The sequence below is a fragment of the Bubalus kerabau genome, chromosome 15, assembly GCF_029407905.1.
Source record: "Bubalus kerabau isolate K-KA32 ecotype Philippines breed swamp buffalo chromosome 15, PCC_UOA_SB_1v2, whole genome shotgun sequence".
Classification (NCBI taxonomy): Eukaryota; Metazoa; Chordata; class Mammalia; order Artiodactyla; family Bovidae; genus Bubalus; species Bubalus kerabau.
Window position 1 is genome coordinate 4,924,925 of NC_073638.1, and position 9,388 is coordinate 4,934,312.

Consider the following 9,388-nt stretch of genomic DNA (forward strand, 5'->3'; position numbering starts at 1 on the left):
TCAGTCTTTAAGTCATGTCTGACTGTTTGCAACCCTATGGAATGCAGCACCGTATGGGCTTCCCTGATAGCTCAGTTGGTAAAAAATCCACCTGCAATACAGGAGACTCTGGTTTGATTTCTGGGTCAGGAAGATCTATCTGCTGGAGAAGGGATAGGCTACCCACTGCAGTATTCTTGGGCTTCCCTTGCGGCTCAGGTGGTAAAGAATCCTCCTGCAATGCAGGAGACCTGGATTCGATCCCTGGATTGGGCAGATCCCCTGGAGAAGGGAAGGGCTACCCACTCCAGTACTCTGACCTGGAGAATTCTATGGACTGTATAGTCTATGGGGTCACAAAGATCTTGTCAGACACACCTGAGCAACTTTCACTTGTACTCTTTCAGACTTTCCAATCCTTCACTATTTCCCTGCATTTGCTCAAACTCATGCCCATTGAGTCAGTGATGCCATCCAGCCATCTCATCCTCTGTCACCCCCGTCTCCTGCCTTCAATCTTTACTCACTTTCTAATACAGGGCAAGTTGCTTAATCTTTGTGTGTCTGGGCTGAGTAAAAACATTTTACTCCTGAGTAGAAAACACTTAGGAGACGGCCTGGCACAGAGTGAGAGCTTAATGAGCTATGATTACTGTTGTTCACAGTCCATGGTAACAGAGACATGGGGTTCAAAATTATGGAAGAAAAAGACAGAATCAGAATAGTGGATGGCAGGTATGGTCTCATAGAAAATGGTAGTATCCAAATTAGTTGATAAAAGTTCTGTCCTCAGTTAACTGTGGACTACAATCCAAAGAGACTGACAAGCATGCTAGAGAGGGTTATATGTGCTACAAGACATGAAGGGAGCAAAGGCCCTTGGGCTTCACAGCCATGGTGTTAAAATCACTTTTCAATATTCATTAGATACTACATTGAACATTTTTGCAAATTATATTTTTATGTATGATGCATTGAAATTAGATGCATGTTTTAGTAATACCAAAAAAAAACTGAATTTGTGGTTATAGCAAAGAACACATTTATAAAATTGAAGAGAATGGTGAAAGATGAAGAGTTTCACATCCGGGGTTTAACCCCCAACTCTAACAGACATAGAGAATGAGTGTAGGGACACCAAGAGGGAGAAATGGGTAGGATGGACTAAGAGACTGTGATTGACATACATACATTATTGATACTATGTATAAAACACACATGTATACCTGTGGCGGATTCATTTTGATATTTGGCAAATCTAATACAGTTATGTAAAGTTTAAAAATAAAATAAAATTTAAAAAAAAAAAAAAAAAACAGACAGGTAGTGAAAATCTAGTATATATCCTGGGGAACTCAACTCAGTGTTCGGTGGTGACCTAAATGGGAAGGAAATCCAAAAAACAGGGCATATATGTATAAGTACAGTTGAGTTACTTTTCTGTGCAGCAGAAACTAATACAATGCTGTAAAACAACTATACTTCAACAAAAATCAATTTTTAAAAAACCCGAGTCGACTAGGAATTAGCTGTGCAACCTTAGACTAGTCACTTGTCTTCAGTGTCTCAGTTTCCCCAGCCATTGAAAGAAAGAATAGAAGACATGTCAGTGTTCCCCAAACTTTAGTCATCCACAAGAACCTTACAGTTATTGACATATCCATATACATATTCATCCTATACAATGGTATCCTTGAAATCATGGTTTCCTTGCACTTTATTAGTGCATATTTAAAACTTTATTAGTGTATATTAAAACAAAATTTGTGAAAAATTTAAAAACAATTTCTTCTTGTACAAGCTAGAATCATACTGCATACTCTTTGGGAAACATTAGACTAAATGACCACTGAGTTAGTTGTTGAGTCATGTCTGACTCTCTGTGACCTCATGGACTATAGCCCACCAGGCTCCTCTGTCCATGGGATTCTCCAGGGAAGAATACTAGAGTGGGTAGCCATTCCCTTCTCCAGGGGATCTTCCAGACTCACAGATCGAACCTGGGTCTCTTGCATTCCAGGCAGATTCTTTACTGTCTGAGCCACTGAGGAAGACCAGTGGCCACTTAAATTCCTTATAATTCACAGATTTCAGCTATGTCTGAAAGAAAAGAAAAGAAAGAAACAAAGGATAATATGAAATAAGCACTCTTTAGCTGTTCAATCTCTTTATGACTTCCTTTTCAGTTAGAGGAGCCAGAACCATGTAAACTTTTATCTCCCAGTATGGAAGATTTCCTCTAATATCAAAGTCAGTTCTTTGACCAGCATATAATAGAGACTATTATTAATAGCTACAGCAAGGAAATTGAAACTACAAGACTATTAAGAGAACTGAATCACACCCCTCAGTCCAAATGAAGGGCAAGACAGCATGACTCAATTTCAACCTGGAAAAGAGTCAAGGCATACATCATAGGAAAGGGTAGGAGTTTCCACCGTAAGAAGCAGGGAAGGTGTAATGTGAGGACAAGGAGAAAACAAAAGGTTTGTTCCTTTGCATTCTCCACTTATTTTTCCCCAATTGTCATCTCTGTCACATAAAATTTACTGTCTCAAGTGAATCAGAACATTCTAGTAGGTTGATAATGACCTTCATAAATCAGGTAAATTAGTTATTTTTTTCTTACAATTTTTCTTCTTAGATGATTTTCTGATCAATTTATGTTGCCTCTCATCAAGGGGCCCAGCCTTCTCTGTGCATGGAAAAGGCTGGTGGAAACCAAGGGGCTGGCCTCACCCAGGGGCTGCTTCTGTGCTGAACTCGAGGGTCTCTCATTCCAGGTTGAAAGCTATACACAGGATGGCCAGAGGGAGAAATGGACCTTCTGTTTGAGGGCTGAGTCTAAGGTCCTCTGCTCATGTGAAATGCAGAGCTTACACTATGAAGTGTGAAGGAAGCCAGCAGGAAGGAAGGGCTGCGGCGTCCTGCCTACAGCCCAGATTGAGGGGCCCCGGCTCTCTGCTCCCTTCCAGCCCACGTCACCAGCTGTCATTGAACAGGACCCTTGGATTCTTCCATGAGTTACTTTGTCAGACCTTTTGGGATACTTCAGTTACTTACAGCAAAGAAACCACAGTGCAAAACATCAGCCTCTAGCCAGTGTCACAGAAAATGCAGGAAGAAGCGTTAGAAAGGGCTCATGATTTCACTTGGTCTCTAGCTTCCTTTCCTTGTTCTTTTTCTTCTTCTCTCACCTCAAGAGAATCACTTATTCTTTAACATAAAATTCACTCCATCTAACTCATAGATTATCTGTTTGTAAGACACTGTGAAGATGTGTGGGTGTATTTTCCTGATGGTTTTCTTTCCTAAAATTAGTGACACCAAATCCCCTGTGACTGCATGTAAAAGGATAATATAGACACACTAGACTTCCAAAGGTTTCCAAGCACTTTCCATATGGATGGGTTCCCTACACTTTGGGGAAAGGTACAGTCTGTTTTCCCAGAGCCTTGAGGTTCTTATGTGAGTGTACACTCTAGAGCGCACATAGATCGTGTGTACATCTCAGAGAGACGGCAGTAACGACTCCCAGTCACCTCTCCGCCTCCTCTTTCCCCAGAAACACTGATAAGCTGCCAGGTCAGAGGGTTAATCTACCAACTGTGGGTCCATCACATTTAACTCAGTGACTACCTTCAGACAGAGGGTGGTGGATGCTTTTGGTTTATTAGTGGGGAAAATGAGTCCCAGAGCAAGAAGAGAATTCATCCCCAGTCTCAAACCCCACATGGAAGTCGCTTCTTGCTCTTTGTAAGCCTCAGGCTCCCTCAGTCCCAGTACACACCTTCCCATAAGTACTGTAGAGCTATCATCTGGGTGTAAGCGACACATCAAATTCCACATAACTCAAGAAACAAAGAGCTCCGGCTAGAGAGAGAATAACACGATAAAGATAACTTAACTGCTGTAGCACAGCAAACTGATCACCATTTTCTAAACAGGGCTTGCTGGGCCATATGGCATTTTCCATCTGCCATTCATGCTGTTTAAAACATGTGCCTCTCTCCCTCCTCTTGGCTTGTCAAACTCCTGCTCACCCTTCAGGACCCAACTCAAGTGTGTTGTCAGAGAAGCTTCTATCGACTTCCACCTGGCTTCCACTGCCCTCTGTTGGTACAGCTACTGAAACAGTTATGATATGTGAGAAATCCATAATGCTGAGAATGTTCAAATTCTGTCATCACCAGAGACACAGCAGCAGACCCAAGACCTTGTTGAGAAAACATAATTCTACACTGATGAGCCTTTCATCTCACAGTAATCTAGCAGGGATAGGAAGCAGATTGTGCAAACGTGCACAATTAGAAAACCAAATCATACTTCACATGGGATTTGTAAAGAGAATTGGTGTCAATCACCGCCCTCCTCCTCAAACAAGATTATAATAAATGCAACCACAATGCTGGGGGAATAGACGGTAGAATGTACAATTGATGGTAATTAGGGAAGGATGTAGCACCTGAAAATGATTTTGGAGGCCACCTCCACCTTTTTTTACAGAAGACCTCTGCACTGCTTTGATAACTGAACACAAAAACAGGTTCTGTTTTCCACCTGTGAATACTAATGTGTCACACTATTATGTTATTTTCAAAATCACCACACAGAGTGACCTGTGAAGCTTATTTTTTCCCAGTTTATGGTTTGGCCAGCATGAGCTTACAACCTCAGGAAAGAGCAGGCTACCTTTACAACAGCGTCATTGTGCGTGGAATCACGAAGTAGATGAACAGCACCCGGTAAAAGAGATAAGGTTATTATGTGACTTCAGAGAAGCCATGTGATATGACCCGAGGTAACAGGCCTAGTTATGAATGGGTAGGATCAGTCCCCTGTGATGGGTGAGACCTATGGGACCTTTAAGAAACTCAGCAGGGCTGTGAGCAGTGCAGCGGAGGCAGCAGCACCAAGGCGGAGGATGCGGCTTTCCCCTCACGCTATCAGAGTCGGGTCCTGCCCTGCTGACGCAGAGGCCGTCAAACCCAGGCTCCGGCTGCTGCGGGCAGGACGGCCTTCAACACTCATCACTCATACACAGGCAATTAGCTTCCTCTCGCTTCCTCGTCCTGCTGCTTCTTTGGAAGCTCCGGGTGGAGACAGGTCACCCGCTTCTCGTTCTGATGCCCTGTGTTGTCCACTCTCCCCTCTCTGTGCTGCCAAAGGCCACCTCACTGTTCCAGATGAAAGATCGTTCTGTAATCATGGTAATTGCTGATCATTAGCCTGCACATAATCCCAGACAAATAAGCTTAATGACATGCACAGTCACAAAAATGGTGGGCTCTTTTAGTTCCCAATATAAGAAGCTATCCCACTATGGTTCTTTGAAAGGCTTTTAAGATAATTTTCAAACAGCACTGCAGATAGTTTTCCAAAAGGCATAGGCTGCCAACATCCTTTTGAAGACAACTGTGAATGCAGCGTGCTATAGCAGAAAAAATCTAGTTAACAATCCCAGCTCAGCCGCTTATTAAATCTGTGACTTTTAATCATGTTAGCAATGACTCAGGCCCTAGATTTCTCATCTGGGAAAGAGAGGTACTATTTTCTAGGGCTGTTGTGAAGGTAATATACGCAGGTCTGGGGACAAAGGCAGCACAAAGTAAGTAATAACTCTGAACATGGTTTGTTTTATTATGATTATTACCTCTTTTCTTTCTTCAAATCTAGACCTACATCTAACAAGCCAGGTTCTCTGTCACATTCTTTGTAACAAGCAGTTCTGGGAATTCTGCTAACCTTAACTTTTAGTTAAATCTTTCAAGTAATAACAAATTTCATATACTTTGGAATTTGCAATATTAAAGTACTGTTTTCTTCACAACTCACATGGCAAAAGGGCTTCCCCAGTGGCTCAGATGATAAAGACTCTGCCCACAACATGAGAAACCTGGGTTCGAGTCTGGAAGATCCCCTGGAGAAGGGAATGGCTATCCACTCCAGTATTCTTGCCTGGAGAATTCCAAGGACAGAAGAGTCTGGTGGACTATAGTCCACGGGGTCACAAGGAGTTGGACATGACTTAACAACTAATACTTTAACACTTTCAGATGGCAAAATAAACCCACAGACTGAAATGTAGAGGAAGCTGCCTGGAAGACGCTGGACAGTCCTGCTAGGGCCATCAAACAGAGGGACCCAGGACAGGGAGCAGGAGCGAAAGCTGGGCTGCAAAAGCTATTGGACTTCTCTCACATCACGATGGAAGCAACGTAGTAGAGACATTATATCAACAAATGTGTGGAGTGCTGTCTCCACGTCAGGTGCCATTCTAGGCACTGGAAATAAAGCAATTAACAGAATTAAGTTCTCGACACTGTAGATCTTGACCTTCAGTTGAGGAAAGAGGCAAAGAATGCACAGATCTGTAAAGGTAAGTGCTACAAAGGGAAGTAAAATGGAGCAAGGAATTTCAGTTGTTGGCTGAAGCAACTGAAGCACACTTCAGGGGAAGCAAGGAGCATGCCGTTTTAAGATGACCTTTATTTTTTTTTTCCCTTTTTTTTTTTAATTTTATTTTATTTTTAAACTTTACATAATTGTATTAGTTTTGCCAAATGACCTTTAAAACGGACGGAGAAAGCCTCACTAAATGATGATACTTGAGCAGAGACCTAAAGAAAGTGAGGGAACAGCCAACAGCCATCTGGGGGAAGAGGGTGCCAGGCAAAATAGCAAATGCTTTTGGAAAATTTTGAACAGAAGAGTAAATGGTGTGACACGATGTTTTTAAAAGCTTTCTAGATGATGTCTTAAAAATCTCTCTAAATGCTATATTGAGAGTAGATGTTTATATCAAGGTCAGAAACAGGGAGACCAATTGTGAAGCTAATCCAAGGGAAAAGAGACACAGTATCATGGCCCAAGGTAGTAGTGGGAAAGATGTTAAGATGTACACAGTCTGTAATCATTTTTTAATTGAAGTATTGATTTACAATATTATTAGTTTCAGTTGTACATATGCTGATTCAGTATTTTTATAGATTATACACCACTTAAAGTTATTATAAAACATTAGCTATATTTTCCTCTGCTGTACAATATATCCTTGTTGCTCATATTTGATATACAGGGGTTTGTACGTCTTAATTGCCTCCCCCTATCTTTCCCCTCCCACTTTTCCATTCCCCAATGTAACCACCAGTCTTTTCTCTATATTTGTGAGTTTGCTTACATTTTATTAGATACATTCTTTTGTTTAATTTTTTAGATTCTACGTGTAAGTAACATCATACAGTAATTGTCTTTGACTTATTTCACTAAGCATAAGACCCTCTAGGTCCATACACATTGTTGCAAATTGTAGCATTTCATTCATTTTAATAGTTGAGTAATATTCCACTGCATATCTATAATCTCTTATTCATTCATCCATCAATGGAAACATAGGATGCTTCCATGTTTTTATTGTAAATAATTCTGCTATGAACTTTGGGCTGCATGTATCTTTTCGAATCAATATACTGCTTTTTGAGAAAATTCAATACTTTTATCCATAATGATTGCACCAATTTACATTCCCACCAACAGTGTGTTATGGTTTATTTTTCTCCATACTCCCTCCAACATCTGTTATTTGTGTTCTTTTTGATGATAGCCATTCTGACAGGTGTGAGGTAATATCTTATTGTGATTTTGACTTGATTTGTCTGTTATTAACAATGTTAAACATCTTTTTATGTCACTGTTGGCCATCTGTATGTCTTATGTGGAAAAATGTCTATTCAGATCTTCTGCCAACTTAGGTTGTCTGTTGCTTTTTCACGTTGAATTGTATACATTGTTTATATATTTTGGATATTAATCCCTTATCAGTCATATCATTTGCAAATATTTTCTCCCATTCTGTAGGTTGTCTTTTCATTTTGCCATTGGTTTCCTTTGCTGTACAAAGGCTTTTAAGTTTAATTAAACCCTATTTGCTTATTTTTGCTTTTATTTATTTTGCCTCAGAAAGCTGATCCAAGAAAATATTACTAAAATTTATGTCAAAGAGTGTTATGCCTAGGTTGTCCTCTAGGAGTTTATGATTTCAGATCTTTCACTTAGGTCTTTAATCCATTTTGAGTTTATTTTTGTATTTGGTATGAGAAAATGTTTTAATCTCATTCTTTTACATGTAGCTATCCAGTTTTCCCAGCAGCACTTATTGAAGAAGCTGTCTTCCTTCATTGTATATTGTTGTCTCCTTTGTTGCAGATTCACAGCCCATATACATGTGGGTTCATCTCCGAGCTCTCTGTTCTGTTCTGTGTGTCTGCTTTCATGCCAACACTATGCTATTTTGATTACTGTAGCTTTGTAGTATCAAAGCCAGGGCATGTGATACCTCCAGCTTTATTTTTTATCTCACAATCACTTTGGCAATTTGGGGTTTTTTGTGGTTTCACATGAATTTTAGTTTTCTAAAACCAAACTAGCTGTTCTAGTTTTATGAAGAATGTCTCGGGTATTTTGATAGGGATTGCATTAAATCTGTAGTTGCTCAAAGATTGCTTTGAGTGCTATGGACATTTTAACAATGTTAATTCTTCCAAATCTAAGAAAACAGGATATATTTTCATTTCTTTGTATCATTTTCAAATCTTTAATCAATGTCTTATAGTTTTCAGAGTATAGCTCTTTCATTTCCTTGGTTAAGCTTATTCCTGGGTATTTTATTAGTTTTTGATGTGATAGCCTGGGTTTATTTTAAAGAGAAAGTCAAAGAATGTCCCAATGGATTGGGTATGGTTGTGAGAAAATCATGGATAATGCTAACGTAATATGCTGAGTATCTGAAAGAGAGAGGATGCTACTTACTGAGTTGAGGAAGACTGATAAAGGAGTAAGTTTGGAAGGAAGAGAAATAGTTCCATCTCAGACATGTAAGTTTAAAAGACCTATTAGACTGCTAAGTGGAGATGTTGAGTAGGTAACTGGTTATTCAAATCTAGAATCTAGCAGAAGGTCTGGGATGTAGACACATATTTGGGAACCATTAGCTCACAGATGGTATTTACAGTTTTGTTGCTAAGTAAGATCTGGAAGTTGGGGATGGACAGGGGAGGCTTGGCATGCTGCAATTCATGGGGTTGCAAAAAGTCAGACACGACTGAGCGACTGAACTCAACTGAACTGAAGATCTCCAAAGGAGTGAATACAGGATGGCAAGAGAAGAAATTTGAGAACTCAAATTTTGTTAAGTAGCCAAAGAAGAATGAAACAGAAGTCTGACATAATTAGAAAATCTTTAAATCCTATGTGATGTAGAAGGGCTTCCAGAATTTCTGCATGCTTTAGGGCAGACTTGGAGAGTAGCTGATGATGCTGGTTAGTGAACCTGTAAAGAGAGTAATTGATGATGCTGATTGGTGAACCTGTAAGGAAAGTAGTTGATCATGCTGGATGGTGAACTTATACG